We start from the raw sequence: 19,145 nt of genomic DNA on the forward strand, positions 1-19,145 counted from the left end.
GTTTATCAGTGTTGCCTTGTCTGTGTGACCTTCCTGCTTTGAAGGTCAGTTATTTGATAGATTGTCTCTGAGCTGAGGTTCACTCGATATTGCCTGAGGTTTGGATTCAGAGTGCAGCTTACACGCATCACAGAAGTCATGTTGCTGTGGTCTTTGTGTCCTATCAGGTGGTACATGAGTTCAGCCTGTGCTGTCAGTCACTCGGCTAACTTTGCCTGGTTAAAGGATGTTGATCCTGTCTCTACTATAAAGCAACTCTTTCCCCGTTTTAATTAATAAGCATTTGTGGGAAGGCATTTTGAAGTCATACATTATTCTGTTTTTTTTTCCAAACTTCAAATTCATTCCTTCATTCATTTACTCATATCATTACAAACTCCTGGATTCTGTAGGTTATAATTCATTAGCATCATATAATTTTTAAATGTCTTTATTATTTGTGTGGGTATGTGTGTATATGCCCGCGTGAGTTTATGGGTACCATGTGCATGAAGGAACTCTAGGAGGTCAGAAGAAGACATTGGATCCCCTAGAACTGGAGCTACAGGCAGTTGTAAGTAGCCATGTAGGTACTGAGAACTTATCTTGAGTCCTCTGCAAGAGCAATAAGGGCTCTTAACCTCTTAGCCATCTCTTCAGCCCATAACTTGTTTCGATTCACTGATTACCCCAGACCTGTTCAACCTACTCAAGCTGCTGCCGTATTTTCTACATGCTATTTTCATTCTCTGAGCACTTTTTGATTTTGGCAAAGTAAGAACGTTCAGGCTTGGTTTCTATTTTCCTGCCCCAGATCTGGTACCATTCATACAATGATCTTTGGTTCTTTTAGTACTGAACGGCATTTATAAACCAAAATCTAGACACTAGGTATGTTCATTGCTACGAATACTGCAGGGCTTTCTGAGCTCTTAGTGAACAGAGAGTAAATCTGTGGTGAATCTATAAATAGACAAGTGTACATGTATGCACATACACATGCCTGCACGCACACGCTGCTGCTTAACAGTTTCCTCCAAAATTGAAACATTCCATGCTGCAGTTAGCAGGAAGGTAAAGAATTTAAAATAGCTTCAGGAATTCCCTGAAACTGACAAGATTCTCTAGGCTGCCTCTCTGAGGACAGAGAGAGCAAAGATGGTGGTCCAGCTTTAAAAGGCTGCCTAGCACATGCGCACAGGGGGAAGACAGGGCTACGTCACATGCTGATGACGGGCGACCCACATGCACACAAGGGGTTTGCATGAGTGTGTCAGACACTGATGACGGGCGACCCGGAAGTGCAGCCTTATGGGTGGCTGAATAATTACACAACTAAGCTCTCCTGTCCTATAGCAGATAGCTGTTACTGCTGTCCATCGACTCCAGTTCCCTCCTCGCCCTGCTGGGACTCTGACAGTGGGTTTGTCTTGGATACACCCCTCCTTACCCTGTTTATTTGGACTACCGCAACGGCCTCATCTCTACTCTGCCTTTTGCTTTACTAATACTTTATAAAGTTTATATCTGGAATGATTTTGCTCAGTTGCCACTCAGGAAGGCTCTACCAGCTTACATCTTACACCAGTATTAAGAGGAGCTATCTCCCTGTGCCCCCACAACACATTTAGATCTAATTCGAAAAGTGAAATTTTTATGTATCTCATTTTGCCTTAAACTGTACTTGAGGGAAAATAAAGTACTTCTACAAAAAATGGAATGCATAGTCTTAATAAAGCCCAAATTACTATCTCATTAGGGTTCTTAATCTTTAATAATAAACACCAAAGTTTATAAAACAATAAATTCACTCAGCTGTATAATAACATATTTTGCTGCTAATAACTGTATGGAGTCCAAGAAACATATTGTGGGACCCAGATTTAATTGAAAGAATTAGCAAAATTTAAATTCCAAATGGGACAAGAAAAACAACATATGACAGTCTGTTTTGACAAGAACAGTTGTCAAATCAATAATTAATTATTTGTACTTATGTTACTTTGCCTTAAAAAAAGACTGAATGCAGGGGGATAGGAAGAGCCCATCACATAACAGAAATAGGAGACCACAGTCATGTGTTCTTGTGTCCCACACTTTTGAGGAGAGCCATGGTATCACAGTGTGTCCATATTATCGAGTCTCCCCAGGCTACATTTCACAATAGCCAACAGATGTCTGTGGAGTGTGAGTGGCTTCCCAGTGGCAGCATCATTCACAAGGAAGCACTTGGCGTGTCACGCATCTATTGGAAGCTGCTCTGTTTACACCTGTAAGTAGTTCTAAGGCATAGAAAATATGACCCAAAGGAAAGCATTCCCCCTTAATTTGTTTTGTTATGGAGATAAAAAGCAACTAACACAGAAAACTGGTACTGAGTAATGGGGGCTGCCGCCCTGACTGTATCTGCCAGGAGGGTTGAGGGGCTGTAGGGGCAGTCTTGTGGGGGAAATTAGGAAAGGAAATGGAGACGTGGACTGGAATGTTGTGGGCAGGGCTGCATAAACAGCTCTGCTGTTAACTCAGACGAACAAAACACTGACAAGCATGTGGACAATGGTGACTGCTCATGAGCTTCCCAGAGGGAGCAAAGACTCTATTAGGATCTGAGCTGGAGTCCACTCCTCTTATACTCTCAAAAGAAATCATGTCTTCAGTTTGTTCATATCCTGAGATTTTGTGGGAGGAAGTTTCAAGGCATCCCATCATTCACGGTGTGGTATGGGCACTGCAGCTGCTTTTAGATGGATTTATAGTGATAATCAGAACTCCTTCCCTTCCCCCAGGGAAAAAAACAGAGTGGAAAGATTTGAAAAACTTGCTTTTGCTATCCACCCTCAATAATATATTTTAAGTTGGGACTAAGAAAAGTATGATAGCTGAAGAAAATATTACCGCTAAAAATGAGACAGACAATTTGCCCTAAAACCAAAGGAGCAATGCATGGAGGTCATCTCAGGAACTGACTAGACACCGCTCATATGCAGACTCAAGGAAACCTTGTAACTCATTTCAAATGCTTTATTTGGAAAAGAGACCTCCAGGGTGCCCTGCTTACAAAAAGTTTTCTAGGAAAGTGTTTTCCCGTATTCTACACTCCAGGCATTCTAAGGTCTTTATAGTCATGATCCAAGGGATGCAGTTCCCTGAGCTGCTAGTAGTCAATGGCCCCATCTGTGTGGTGCCATACTTGTGTGTTACAAGCATGTACCTTGCCCTTGTATTTAACAGAGCCTCATAACTAAGAGTTAGGAGACATTAAACTTGAATTTTTGAGAAATGGCAATGATGATGAGCCTTGGGGGACTCATGAGGATAGACAATGCATTTTTCCATTATGAAGTGGACACAGCTCTTTAGGAAACATGGGCAGAATGTTATGGTTTGGATATAAAATATCCTTAAAGACTTATTTATTGACAGACTGCCCTCCTATAAGTGGTGTTGTTGTGAGATCATTGGATCATAAAGGTGTCAATCTCATCAATGGATTCAGTCATTAATGAATTCTTAGCTAAATGGATGCTAATAGGAGGTGGAGCCTAGTTAGAAGACTTAGAGGGTATATCATATCAGTCTTTCCTTCTCCTCCATCTGCCATAGGGTGAACAGTTTTTCTGCTCACCCTTCCTCCATGATAATCTTGTCATGGAGCTGAGGCAATGGAGCCAAGGGGGCTTGAAACTTCTGAAACTGTGAACCTAAATACATCTTTCCTCATTGAAAAGAAAAAGTTCTATCTATTTATTTCTCCTCATTCTCATTTTCCCATCCTAAATAGAAAAACACACCTTGGCCATTGAGTCTCAGTACTTTATGCTAGTTACAATTATCAATAACTGACCAATGACAGCTTCACATTCTTTCCTGCCTGTTAGGCAATATTGCAAATAGAAGCTCAAGACTTTCAGAGTCTGGTTTCACAAGCCTGTGTTAATTTCTTGTCTGTCAGTGTGTATAGATTTCCATGCTGTGCAAATGAAGAGCTGTTGGGCAAGATAGCATAAGCAATATCGATGATTCCTTCTAGAAAGTTGACAGAGTGATTTCTACTTGTATTTACTATAGACTAATTTTCTTCACCTACACACTGATGGAAATAGAAATTGCTTCCCAATTCTTTGGCATTCCCAGTCCCTGTCCTTATGTTCTTATGAAACAAAGGCAACTGTGTCTAACATAAGGTACTTCATGTGTTGGAACAAAAGGGGAAAAGGGTTAATATCCTCTGGAATTATTTTGGAATCAGTAGACTCATGGTTGAATTTGTCTGTGAGTCTTAAGCACCTATCAAATAAGTCGATAAGGGAATTTAAGAGAATCAGCAAATTCAATTAATCTGTTCCATCATTTATCTTTCCCAAAACATGTACATGGGCACTTAGCAAACATGTTGGTACTCTCTCCTCTCTGCTGCTCTCAAATGTTCTTCTTTATAGCAAAGAGCCATTTGTTTGCTCTTAGCAGGAAATAACACACTACAGCCTCCTTAGGCTGCTCATGGAAGCCCAGACTCTAATGAAGACTGAAAGCCAGTGACTGTGGCTGATGTAATTGGAAAGATAGAAAAATCACTGCAGTATCAATTTCTCAAATGGATTAAACTAGTTTGGGGACTATATTCTTCTGTTCTGAAATAACCTAAATTATTTCAACATTTCCTATGACAGCACTTCCTAAATAAAATAAAAGAATATTAGGTACTTACTCAACAACATATGCCAGATATCATCTTGACTTCTTCACCTAGGTCCACTACCCAAGACTGACTCTGTGGGATAGCAAAGGCATAATGGTATCTACTCCTGCAGATACCAGTACAGACTCAAGAATGGGTACCTGCAAGGCCATAGAGATGTGAGGAGGAACTTGTTCTCACACTCTGCTTATCCACTGGAGTTTCTCCTTCCATCTATAGAAAATGTCTGAGCTGTGGACCTCTACCACCCATGCTGAGGCTGCCCTAGAAGGTGCTAGTGGTCCAAGCGGGAAGAATGAAGTAGAACCATGGGATTTTTTATCCACCGCACTAGACAGTGCTCCTCAGATCTTGTTTGTATATCAGAATCCCATGGAGGACATTGATGTGGTGTCGCGGCATAAATGAAAGGCAGACGGAAATTATAATAAAATATTCAGCTTTAATTAGGGCATTGGTATGGATTTTAAGGTCAATTTTGTTATATGTATATGTGTTTCTGCTCTTTATTAAGGTATTGTGATTGTAAAGATCATTTTAAAAATGTAATGTATAATTAGAAAATATAGGTTGTTAATGGATAATCATCAATAGTCAAGCTTGTAGTCATGTTAGTTAGATTTTCTAGATATATAGATATATATTTCAATAAGATAGCATTCTTCATATCTTTCAAAGACTACAAAATATGGCATTTAATGTTTTAATAATTTAGGACTTTTCATGACAATGAGACACGTCTGCTCCTGGCAGTACCAATCTACTTCAAGAGGAAGATGGGCATCAAAGAGGCTCCTTATGGAGTTTGATAGCCATTTGGACAAGAAACTGCTCTTGCCTGGACTGTTGCATAGACTGGACACAGAGAACCCGCAGAGAGAGGACTGCTGAACTTGCCTAAAGGTAAGATGGTCTTTCAGGGTTCCTGACTCATGAAAGAGTCTGTGAGACATTCTACAGGACACAACAGAAAGTGACTAAAATGTCTTTGGAATTTCCTGCTTCATAAAAATGTCTGCTGGATACCATGGGCCTAAAGGCTAAAGATGGATGCCCCAACGGTACAAAAGAACTTTGGGTGACTGTCCAGGCAGCGAGATGTCTCTGTCATTTCTAGAGTTTAAAGTTTCTTAGTTCTTGTTTACTTAGGTAATATTATATCCTTCTGGAGTCTTTGATGGAGTTAAAGAATAAATAGATAGTTATAGTTTTCCTTAGTTATGATAAAGGATAAAATAGATATAAATACTATAACTATACTTCTTGCTTGATAACTGTTTTGTTATATGTAATTTTACTATGTCAAAATGAACACCTTTCTTTTTTGTTTAAACAGAAAAAGGGGAAATGATGGAGGTGGGTCATCTTTCTATCTGTTGTTTCATTGGTTAAGTAATAAAGAAACTGCCTTGGCCCCTTTAATAGGACAGAAAATTACGTAGACGGAGTAGACAGAATAGAATGCTGGGAGAAAGAAGCGGAGTCAGTGAGTCACCATGATTCCCCCACTCCAGACAGACGCAGGTTAAGATCTTCCCTGGTAAGCCAACTCGTGGTGCTACATAGAATATTAGAAATGGGTTAGATCAATATGTAAGAGCTAGCCAATAAGAAGCTAGAACTAATGGGCCAGGCAGTGTTTAAAAAAATACAGTTTCCGTACAATTATTTCGGGTAAAGCCATGCGGGTGGCCGGGTGCCGGGGACGCAGCCCCTCCGCTCTTATTACAACAATGTGGGATTCCCCTCTATATGCTGTGAATAACATTGGTTAATAAAGAAACTGGCTTGGCCTGATAGGGTAGAACAGAGCTGGGGGGTGGGGGAACTAAACTGAATGCTGGGAGAAAGGAGGCAGAATCAGAGAGAAGCCATGAAGCTGCTGCCAGAGACAGACATGCTGCAACCTTGCTGGTAGGCCATGACTTCGTGGTGATGCACAGATTTAATGGAGATGAGTTAAATTAAGATGTAAGAGTTAGCAAATAAGAAGCTAGAGCTAAGGGGCCAAGCAGTGATTTAAATAATACAGTTTCTGTGTGATTATTTTAGGGCTGAACATCTGGGAACAAACAAGCGGCCTTACTACAAGAGGACACCACCCCCAGAGCTTCTGAGAGAGAGAATCTGGCTGGAATAGAGTCTAAGTGTTCTCATTTCTAAAAAAATCTCAGGGCTGGACTATGGTTCATTGTAGAGTGGTTGCTACTAGGAGCAAGGCCCTAGGTTCTATCCCTAGTGCCTGCCCCTCACCTCACTTCAGGCAATGCTAACTGCAACAGCTAGTGAGAATCACAACACTACAGCCTCCCTTTGGGTCCCTTCCGCAGGACTCTGGAGACGCCAGGTCCTTCATCCCCGTAGTATAACTTTTCTTACTTCTCTCTGACTGGTTTTTGTTCCACCCTTTTATTCTCTTTTTTAACAGTGCATTCTCTCCTCCCTCTCTCTCTCCTTCCCCCTCTCTTTCTGTCTGCCTCTGTTTCTGTCCCTCCCTCCCTCCCTCTCTCCCTCCCTTCCTCCCTCCCTCCTTCCTTTTAGAACATCAGATCTTCTCATTTTCTGTCTTTTTACCTCCCTTCCATTCTCAAAAGCTCAAGCCAGGTCCTATTTTCCATGAAAAGACTGTGTAGAGCAGCTCAAGTCTTCATATTTCCTTTTTCTTGCTCTGGGTTCTGTGCTCTGTAGAAAACCTTTAATTATCCTCAAAAAAGATTCACGGGGCTTCTCTCCTCACACAAACTCTTATGGGAGGAACGATTCACTGATAAAGTCATAGCGATTTTTAGCATGCTTAGCATGTATGGCCATTTCCCACATATTAACCCCACCAGGGATTATTATTGGCCCCTTTTGTGAGTGAAGCCGAGGGAAGAGCAGAGAAGACACATAGTTCACTTAAAGTCAGTCACACAGGAGCCCCGGGCGGGGCCAGGGTTCAAGCCCTGGCCACCTGCCTTCTTTGTAACCACCAGTGACTTTGCTGTGAGAGCCCCTTTGTGTTTATGAAACAGCGCCTGGTCTGAGACCTGCTTGCTCTCAGTAAACCACAGTCATGACCCCTCTGGGGGAAGGGCCGCCACCCATGTGGTTCCTGTGGGAGCTGACACTCAACCTATATTCTCTTGTGATCATTTCCCATTGACCAGTGTATTTGACACTGCTGTAAGCACACAGACACGCAGCTCACAGAACAGGTGTATGTGATGGCTGTACAAATCTTAATTGCCCTTGCATTACGCTAGTCATTTTCGGTTATTAGCGTGGACAATGGCCCCTGTTTGAGTAGTGGGAGAGAGTTATGAAGGCACCAAACATTTAATAAGTGGTTATTATGTGACAAAATTTGTCAGTCATTTGGGGTCCCAGTTAATAAGCTGGACTCAATAGTATTGCAGAGAGCATGGAATATGCCAGTAGCCAGGTGTGAACATTGACACTATCACACAAGCACACACTTCTGCCTGTTCTCAGAGCAGCACGCTTGCAAGTCAAAGCTATAACAGCAATGCAGATAACTGATAGTCAAACATTCACTTGGCGAACTCTGCAAAACAGCAGTTACTGTCTTTGCTACAACTGAATCTCTTTCTTTGGCAGATCTAGTACTTTCTCAACAAGCAAACATGTTTGCTGGTACGTTGAAAGCCTGCAGACATACAAAGAGTGGCCTTTAGCATAGGAAGACTTAACATTCGCCAAGACGGATGCACACTGCATCGCACACTGAAGTCTGAAGATGCTATGTGGTTGTGTTCATCAGTGCGGTGAATTTTTTTTCTCCTGATAGGTAGACCATTTACTGAACTCAGACTTCACTGAACTTTTCAGTTCTAAAGCACTCATTTCTGTGCCTGGCTTCCTTTTACTCAAAGAGAAAATGGTCTTATAGGCAAGAAGCCCTGAAGTTGCAACTCTGGGGGACACATTTTAATCAGTCACTCTACGGTATGAGCACCAGTATGTTCACAGACAACAAGCAACTGCTGTACCACCGGGCTCCACCTCAAGTCCCCATCATGTTAATACAAGCAAATGAGCCCTGGAAACTGGCATATGGACGGCATAGGTTTTAAGATGCTCCAGGATTCCTGAGTCATTTTAGTTGAACTAGGTTGAGAAAACAGGACCCCACGAGGAGCACAGAAGCTCAAGCCAGCCTAACTCACCATGGAGTAGCCTGTCACACTCTGGGAGGAGGAGCAGCAGAGAGATTGCAGTGGTGCTAGCAGTACAGGAGGCAGGGAGGCGCTGACTGAGCAAAAGATTTTTTGCACAGATGCAAGAAATCTTGTGCTGTGAACCCCACGCCTTGCTGAGCAGAGCCCAGATCTGAGGTGACCTGGCTGCAGCGCAGTCCAACTGCTTGCCTGAAAGGCCATTTGCTTGGCCTCATTTACAAAGCAGAATGTCATTCACTACTTCTAAACCTACTGCTAAACCCATAAGTACACAGGGCAGGTTCTTTATCCATCATCTGTACTAATTTTTGAGGGGGGATGGGAAATGAGTGATTGACCTCAAACTGTATATTCCTTTACTTGAATAGTCCCCTTGTTCTCCATGCTCAGTTATTCGACCGGGGACCAGCAAATAAAGTTTTACGCTGTACACAAATGTGTTGCTGGGGCCTCTGCCTTCCCAGTGCTTCGGTGTTGCTGTGTTTGCTGCTGGGGTGGCAAGCAACTAGGAAGTGTTCAGAACTTCCGTGTTGAAGGGTCTTCAAGTGGCTGAGACCATTACTGGGGCTCCACTCTTCCAGACACATGTGGCTCCTTTGGATATGTGGCAATCTCGCTACACAGCACAGGAGCTCTGACATGCTGTATTTAGCTTTGGTCAATTAGCTGTTCTCTCTCTGCCACAGAAAGGAGGTTAGTTGCGAATGCGACAATCCTTAGGAGCGTAGGTGTGGGGATGTGTGCACATTTAGAAGCATCGACACTTTGCTCCAAAAATACTTACTCCCTCTTAAGTCGCGAAGGGTGAAATAAGCTACTTTCTTGGTTGAGATCATTTCTTTCATCTCAGTCTCTGCTTGATACTGTGGTGAACAAGTACGTAGGTATTCACTGCGGCCTGTGGTTTCCAGAGGTGGAGGTTTCAGAAATCCCCTGCAGACCTTAGGCTTCTGAAGAGCCTTCTGGGGAGATGGCAGAAGCACATCTGTCTCAAGCATATTCCAGGTGCCTGAGTGCAATTTGAACAACTAATATAAGAAAAGTCTCCACTCTGCCTAGTAACACAACACCAAATTAAATGAACACCAAATGTTTTGTTTTTGCCAGGGTGATCTTGTCCTTAGTATAATTTAAAGACATTTGCTCATTGACTGTTCTTTTCTTTTGTTTCTATTTATACATGGAAGGGGCAGAACTCCTGGGTGGTCTGTTGACAACCCAGCCACGCTGTGACATACCTTCAATTATTTCCTCTCTATCTTAGAAGAAAAACTTGTAAAACCCTTCAGGTCTTTCCATGACATTGTCCATACCCTCTCCAAGAACAGAGTGCACAGACAGCAAACAGTACAAGCAGGAGGTACTTTATTGTCAGTTCAGGTTCAGCAGCTTCTCAACAGATGGCCACGAGAGATTTAGATGGAACAGGTTTGACCTCTCCATAGCAGAAGTAGCAATAGGAAGCCCCAGGACCATGTTACAGCTCTGCTAAGTGTTACAGCTATAACACTTTCTCAGGGGCTTTGGGGTGCCAACTGAGAGCAGTCCTTTGGAGAGCAAATTTGCAGCTCAGGACGGCGGTGGCAGGAACAGGTTTCCTGTCACTCTCAGGTACTGAAAAGTAGAGTCTCAGAGCTCTGGTGGCAGAGGCAGGAATGAGTCTCCCTGGCTGCAGCTGTTAGGGAAGGTAAGCGAGAGCTCCCTGGCAGGAGAAGCCATCTCCTGCGGACTACGGGATTTATTGAGGACCAGTTTAGCCTTGATTGGGTATATGTCTTAACTGTATTCATCAATAAGGAAAGAGCTTAAAAAAAAAGTTGGCATCCATTCTAGTTGCTATGACAGTCTTTGCAGGTGGCAGTGGGCTGTATTTTATCTGTGTACATCCTTTGGGGTCCCTCACTGTCAAAAACCGGGCCTTTCAGCAGCTGTTTTGCTTGATTATTTGTTGACTTGTTTTTGTTTTTGTTTTTTGGTTGTTTTGTTTTGAAATCTCCTTCCCAGTTTTTACTTGAAGCCTGGGTTTCCTTTCTTAAGGAGAGCCCCATCCCAGGGAGCTCCACACTGGGGAATTTTCCTGCCTCCATCACCAGAAACCTCATTTTCCCCATTCTTCTTCCATGTGCTTCCCAGGGTAGGACCATAGAGACACCCCAGGATCTGTTTAAGGTGGAGGAGGAAACGCCAGCTTTCTCTGGTGCCCGCTGTGGGCAGTGAGTTGGATCCCTGGCTTCCTGGGAGAGCCCAGTTTGAACAGTCGGGGCGCATCAGCAGCTCCAGTGGTGCTTGAGAACTTTGCACTCCTGGGTTTCTTCTCCTCTTTATCTACCCAATCCTTCTAATGACCCGGAAAACCTCAGTTCTCTAGGAACTTAGGGGTCTAGACGAGAGATAGAGCATTTGCCCTACTCACTCAGAGGACTAGATTTGAGTTCCAACAACATCCTCAACCACAACCACACACCACATGATTGCTTAAAGTATCTGGACTCACAAGTTTGAGGCCAGTTTGGGCTACACAATAAGACTATTTATTGATTAAATAAATAAAATCCAGAAAGAACCTCCTGGCTAGCTCCCACTTGTGCCAGCAACATTCTAGACGTTCAACCAAGGCACTGCGGCCAACTCAGAAGCAGAAATGCAGATGCATCATTAGTGCAGGGTGAGTGAGGTGGAGACAAAGACAGTGGACACAGAGTGCAGGTGAAGCTGCCCCAGCACCTCCAACCCTGCCCCTGGTGGGTGTGGCGGATGAGTTATTCTGGCCAATCTGAACCATGCTGTGAATGCCAGCTAGGGTTAAGAAACAGCCTCCAGGGGAATGGGTTTGTTCAGTCCCTAATATTTAATATGCCATACTGTTCTCTAGTTTCTCTTTCTGAAAATTGCTGTGAGAAAAAAAAAAACTGCGGAGGGATGTCAAAGGAACTTTCAAGAGAAAACCAGTCTATAATTTAACTAACACAGAATTTCCCCCAGGGAATCACTGATGAGGCAATTCTGGTCATGTTGCAGAACACCTGTGGAAGTAATCAGGGTGATTGATCCATCAAGGGAACAAATGTCATGGGTGGGAAAAGATGGCTCCAATCACACCCCTACCTTCTACACACTGTCTATTCCCAGGGAGAGAGAAAAAAAGTGAAGCTAATGACGGCTTTGCCAAAAAGGTCCAAGTCTTAAATCTCAACAGCTGTTTCTCCATCCAGTTATTGACCAGGACCAATTAATGTGGTTTACAGAACTGGACCAGACAGAGGGCAGCAGTGGGTTAGGGAACCGGGGGGAAAAGGACAAAGGGTCCCAGAAGCAGAGGTGACCTATTTTAAGTGATCCCCTTTGGGCTTGCTCATTTTTGTTACAAATAATTTTTTATGGCCAAAGTGAATATTTTGTAAATAACCATCAAAAACTATGGCCCCCTACACTCTGTCTTTAATATTTGATTTTGTCCTTTAACAACTCAGTCTGCAGACATTTGCTTTAGTTAGTTATGGATGTGAAGGAGTGCTCACTAGAAGATATCAAGCAGATCAACAATATTTGCCACATAGCAACAGGGTCATTTATTAACAAATTCATTTCTAAGATGCAACCAAACCCTAGCCAATGTTTGAAAATGACAACAAATTCAATCGATGTCAGCAGTTATTATTCCAGCCTGATTTCATAGACATGTTATCATGAAAGGAATTGATACTAATGGAGTACTTCTCGTATTGATTTTAAAAAATCCAAAATTCACTACTGACAGATGTAATATGATACAAATTTTAAGATTTACAGCCAGAATTATTCTCTTTCTAGTTCTTTTAATAAAGCACGACGGGATAACCTGTCAATCTAATAATTTCATTTGGCTCCGTGTCTACCAAAACTTTCTGGAAACATGACAGTTCTTTATCTTAATGATTTTTTTTTTCAGTTAATCGTCTTCCATTTAAATGCAATTTCTTTTCGAAAGGCAGCCATAGGGCTGGAGGTAGATGAGTCATATCCAGGGAGACACAGCAATTAAAGTATTGTGCTGCTGCCCCAGCAGCCGTAATTTTGAAGATGAAAGCTTTATTTATTTATTTTTCCCATCCACAACACCAGTTTCATCCAAGCTGTTGTGCTGAGTGCCACATGCACTTAAAAATTACATGTTTAAACTAATCAGGTGCAAAGGGAATGCAAACCCCTCATCATAATAACGTGGGTGGACTCGAAATCCACAGAGCCCTTTTATGATCGGAAGCTAGGTCCGGTCAAAACATATTGTTCTAGAAGTCTGCTGGCAACTACAATGGTATAGATACAAAATACTCACTGTAGGAGCTAAGGCAGCAAGGTCTAATAATTTAGAGTAAACAGCAGCTGAAACATCCTCACCTTGGCATTTCTGTCCAAGCTAGCACAAGAAGAAAGCTCGCATTAATTGGTACGCTCAAAGAAACAGGCACTTAGAGCAATTAAGTCGGATGCAGGGAAACAGCCCTGCATTGAAAAGCTGACAGCAGGACCCGGGCACAATATCTGTAATGAGTGGCTGAGGATGTTAATGGATGGAGGCTTGGAGACTAATGGACAATTAATGTAAACCAGATGACTTCCCTCGGAGAGGACGGTCTTTTGAAAGGCGCTTCACCTGCTGCTCAGACAAATGCAGCGAAACTGAAATGGAAAGACGAAAGACGACTCGCTGACGTGAGCTGCACCTAGCGTTGTGTCCCTGCTTTCTCCTTGAATATTTTCGGAATCTAGGTCAGAGATTTAACGGTTCTTTGGAAAGGGAGGTGCGGCCCCCCTCCGTTGGCCTCCCGCCATCAGGATGGCCTGAGATGAAGGGCCGCTGTGGGAAGCCTTCTGAGGAGACGCCCCAGGGCTCTCCTTGTGTCCAGGGGAGAGACAGTGTGTGTCCTGGTGTTGAGGGCAGTTCAGAATGACGCCGAGAATTCTGAAGGTCAGAATTGCAGTAGACACCCTGTAGAGAAGTGGTTCTCAACCTTCCTAATGCCGAGCTCCTTTAATATAGTTCCTCATGTTGTGGTGAGCCCAACCATAATATTATTTTGTTGCTACTTCGTAACTGTAATTTTGCTACTGTTATGAATCATAACATAAACATCTGATATGCGGATATCTGATATGCAACTGGTGAAAAGGTCCTTCCGGCCTCAAAGGTTGACCCACAGGTTGAGAACCACTGCCGCAGGGGGTCTCTTGGAGATTCCAGAGCAGGACTTTTTCCCAGTACTTACTAAGGGAAGACAGAATCTTTCACACCTGAGGTTCATGGTCGCAGATAGACTTATTAGACATAAAAGCCACAGAGTGAAATCAGATGTCTGAGGAGAAAAATTCCTTTCTTCTAGAGAGATGCCACAGTGACACTTATTTCCTTGAGATCCCCCAAGCCTGCCCAGCCCTGCCTGAGACCCAGAGCCAGTCTGACTGAGCCTGAGTCCCAGAGGCAGCAGAAGAGGAGAAGATGTGCCAAACAGGTCTGGACAGAACTATATTCCGAGAGACAAGCTAATCCTTGACAGTTTCCCTTCTCCCACCACTCTGTGTCCAACCCCAAGGACACAGAACATTTGATGTAGTCTCAGTCACTGGGCACTGCATACTGTGTGTGGCCATTTTCATCTGAAAGGTCTTGGTAATTTTCCACTTACTGTCCTCCGTGTTTTCTTCCATTTACTCAAAACCATGTATCTGGCCTAGCAAACACAGGAAAGCAGTCCTCATGGGCTAATGAATACCCTTGAGCAGTAGCCTGAATACTCCCAGCAGTCTTTGCACTTGTAGAAAATGGGAGGAAAATTTTCAGCTCATTCATGTTTCCAGCTCACAGACTTCCTGTGAGAAAAAGTCAACCGAAGGAAACCAAATGTCAGTTACCTCATAAGTATTCACATGGACAGCAGTGCTGAAGAGATGGCTCAGTGGTTAAGAGTCTTGCCCAAGACTTGAGTTGGGTGTCCAGCACCCACACTGGGAGGCTCACAACTGCCTAAAACTCTAGTTCCACGGGATCTGACACGTCTGGCCTGCACTGACACCCAGACTAACATGCACAAACCCACATTCATGTACACACATAAGCATATAGTTTAAAAATAATTAAAAAACGATTCTGAAGGCATTTGTATAAGCAGTGGAATGTGTGGGCCTGGCACCTATGGTAGTAAGAAGGAAAAGCCTGTGAACATCAACAGGACGATGTCTGCGGCAGAGCACATTCCAGCCCTGCAGTACTGCACAGACATTAAATGCTACCATGAGAATATCAGAGAAAGTATTTGTGTCCTACAACCTAACCGGCTTCATTCTCCATGTTCAGGGTATGACTGGGCAGGAAGAACCTTTACAAAGAGCAAGTTGGAAATCCTGCCTGGCCCTCTCAAGGGAACATGGGGCTGTGGCAGGAACAGACATGGTTTCAAGCCACAAATATCAATTGGCATTGAAAATGTGAATGAATGTGTGTGTGTGTGTAGTGTGTGCTGTGTGTGTTGTGTGCACTGTGTGTGCTCTATGTGTGTGTGTGGTGTGCACTGTGTGTGCTTTCTATGTAAATGTGTGTGGAATGTGTGTGTGTTGTGAACGCTGTGTGTGTGTGGAGTGGTGGTGTGTGGTCTCTGTTTTATGTGTGTATGCATGTATTGTGTTGTGTGTGCTGTGTGTGTGGTGTGTGCTCTTTATGTATATGTGTGTGGTGTGTGTTCTCTCTGTGTATGTGTGTGGGGTGTGTGTGTGTTGTGTGTGCTGTGTGTATAGTGTGTGTTCTCTCTGTGTATGTGTGTGGGATGTGTGTGTGTGTGGTGTGTGTTCTCTCTGTGTATGTGTGTGGGATGTGTGTGTGTGCTCTTTATGTGTATGTGTGTGTGTTTATTAATTACTTTTATCACTGTGACCAAACACTTGGCATAAACAGCCTCAGGGAGGAAGGGCTTATGTGACATATGGTGTCTGGGGATTTAGTTCATGGTTCCCTCATACTTGTGGGAAGAATCCCAGTGGTTCCTGGGAGAGAAACACCTTCACTTCCCATCAAAGGAGACAGTAAGCAGGGGAAGGGAGAAGAGAGAGAGATTGGGAGAAACCTATAAAACACCTCTCAAAACTGCACCACCAGCTGTGACCAACCATTAAACCCATGAACCTATAGGGGAAAGTCAAACTGTGTGTGACTTAGTGCGGGTGGCATCTGCTCCAAGTTGGGTAGAAAAGAAATACTTGATTTTGTTCAGATGACATTAAATCTGTCTGCCAACTCTGTTCTTGAATCCGAAGTTTAATCCTAGTTGTTACCCGTCCTTCTCCCTGGGAGGTCATAAAAAGTCTGGCTTGTTCAATAGAAGAGACAGGGGTGAAGGTTCTGTAGCTAGGAGCACCGACTGTTCTTCCAGAAGACCTAGGTTAACATCAGCACCCAACATCTGTCAATCCAGTTCCAAGGAATCTGATGCCTTCAGAGCTTCCAAAGACACCAGATACTCACAGACAGACAGACATACACACAAAATACCCATAGCTATGAAAATAATTACAATTTTAAAAGTGTTAAGTGAGAGAGGAGTAATATAGAGAGAAAAACAAAACAACTCTTATTCAGTACCTCGGTGATTAATGATTACCTCCCCAGCCCCACGACATCCCACTTCCCTCATAAGACGCAGAGTGAAGCCCAGCCTGGATTTAGGAAGGATGAAGAGAACCCCAAGAACTGTAATAGAGCTCCACACCCCACCTGTGTATCCTTACCTCTCTGCTCCAGTTGTAAGAATCCAGGAGGATTTATCCCAAGAAAAGAGCATGCTGAGAAAAAAAGACAGTGTACAGACATGGAATGAGGAATGTGGGGGCAGCCCTGGGACATGACTTGGGTAGCCCCGTACAAGTGTCTTTCCTAGCTTAAAACAGCACAGAACAGAACTTCAGAGCGCCAAGGTCTCCCGTTTTAAGAAAATGCAATAGCTCCCCCAAATCATGCAACATAATACTAATCTGTATCACATTGTCCTATTTCAACAGTGCCCTAAAGGTTCGATTTATGCAGACATAGAGCACCCATATCCATTCTTAAACCTTACTAAACATCCTGGCTTTCTAGCGTGTTCAATATCCCAGATAGTGCTAACATTTTGAACCTGAAATCTGAGTGACTTCTTTTCTAAGTCATTTTGAGAATGTATCATTAAGGACATAATTATATGACCGAGAAATACTTTTGAAGCTTGCTCTCAGTATGGCTTTTCTTCTAATAGTGAGGTTTGCGAATTGTGTGCCTCAAAAGATGATTCCCTGTGATGGACATAACTCAAGAACGTCTCTGCTGGGCCATTAGTCACCTTGCAAAATTACATCAACTCTCCCAGGCTCCCCACGGTGGCTATGATTTAGGAATAAATGGATGGATTATACCTCACACAGCTGTATTTTTAAACGGTGTATATTAGCAGCCAGCAGTCTGGGGCAGCTTGGTGCTTTGGAGATTACATTCACAATTATTATAAAACAGAAGATTCTCTTTACAGAATAGCAAGAACAAAATATATTAAGCCAAATGCAAACTTGGCCTTCAGTGTAACTTGAAGAAACCTATAGATAATTCGAGTTTTGATTGGGGGAGTCACAGTCTGGTTTCGGGGCAGCAGGAACTGGACTCTGGTCTCCACACTTTTCAGCACTTGCTAATGGGTGCTACCACCAATTCTCAATGGCTTGCCTGAAAGACTGTACTGGTTTCCTCTCGTCACACGATTGCCATCTAGCGGCAGCAGTGCTTATTGTCGCTTATTCAGTGACAAAGGCCCGACCCGCGATAGAGTAAGAATTCATTTGTCTTTCCAGCTACTGTTCTTTTAGGAATTTCGTCTCTGTTAACTTACTTAGTCCTCACATTACCAAGACCTGGAATTTTTTGTCACAAAGAAACGAGGTTCCGAGATATGAAGGAACAGGAATAAAAATCACCCCGCCTTGCTCCCAGGTGCAGTCGCTAGATGGCGCGCTTCCCAGGAGCTGAGCGTCAGTCAAGCGGCCCCGGGCTGAGGCTGGAGTCTCCGCAGCAGCAGATTCTTGGGTCCGTCGGGCTGCAGTGACTGTGGGGGACAGCCAGTAAGATCCACTGACAGGTCACCAGGACAGGAAGGGAAGACGTGTGTGCCGTTTTCCAAACTCACGCAGTCAGTGGTAAAAGCACAGTGTGATTTGGAAGTCATCCAAGCTCAGCCAGGAATGGGCTGGAAACCAAGTCAGCACGCTGCAGGGGAAGCAGAGAGGCAGGGAGAAACTGGACCCCATGGCATGCCTTGGTGTCTTCCCTTTCGGCTGTTTGGAAACAGCTCCTGGCGGTCTCAGACCCCAGTCGATAGATGCCTCTTTGAAAATGAACGCAGTTTGAGACTGATTTCTGTATTTGGGCGAAGAGTCTTAATGTCAAGAGTTTACCCTTCCTCTGTTTCTTCTTCTTCTTATTTTTTTGTCCACTATCAACATGTCAGTGTTCGTTATACTCGTGCTTGTGAGGAAGGGGGTGCTTCCTAGAACTCATTGTTCTACTCTTGCAGTTACAGCTTTTAAGTAAAAACATCATTTGAAAATATTTATAAATTTAAAATGAAGCTTTTACATAAATTAAAATATTAAAAAGTGTTGTAAATCTTTTTTTCCTTGTAAGTAATCAGCATCTCAAGAACAAGAAAGTTTACAATGTAAAGCAATTATTCTTTCACCTAAATAAAAATTGAATCAGCTCTGGAGTTTATGAGAGGTCCTAGCCATCTATCAGGAACTTATGTGCCAGAAAGGATTGGAGAAACAGGGTGGGGCTGTAAAAGTAGGGCAGCTACACAGGCATTGGCAGGCTTGGAGACAGTTTGGGGATGAACCCCTCCCTCGTAATCAGCTTTGGATCCTACCTCCTGTTTCCTTGGTAATACTAGAAAGGGAAACCCCTCCTTAAGAGTTAAAATGCTGTGTGGAAAGAGACATTAAGCTTTGTTGCGGCTCACTAAGGAAAAACCACTTCCTCCCACACAAAAGATGGAATCTGAGTTCTACCTCAAGCCCTGGGAAAAGACAGCATTTTAAGCTGTTCAAAACACCGCATAGTATAGTACCCCCCCTTAAAAGGGAGGTAGGTGGAATAATTATTCTCTTAATGGGAAAATGGTTTTATTTTTCTTGGAAGCCCCTCGCTTGGGCAGCTGCCTGCAGATCTTCAAGGCTAAGCCTGCTCCTCTGAGTTCTAACTTAAAAAGCCCAGCTTTTCTACTTCTCTGTCTCACTTT

This window comes from Chionomys nivalis, chromosome 4, assembly GCF_950005125.1.
Source record: "Chionomys nivalis chromosome 4, mChiNiv1.1, whole genome shotgun sequence".
NCBI classification, from domain to species: domain Eukaryota; kingdom Metazoa; phylum Chordata; class Mammalia; order Rodentia; family Cricetidae; genus Chionomys; species Chionomys nivalis.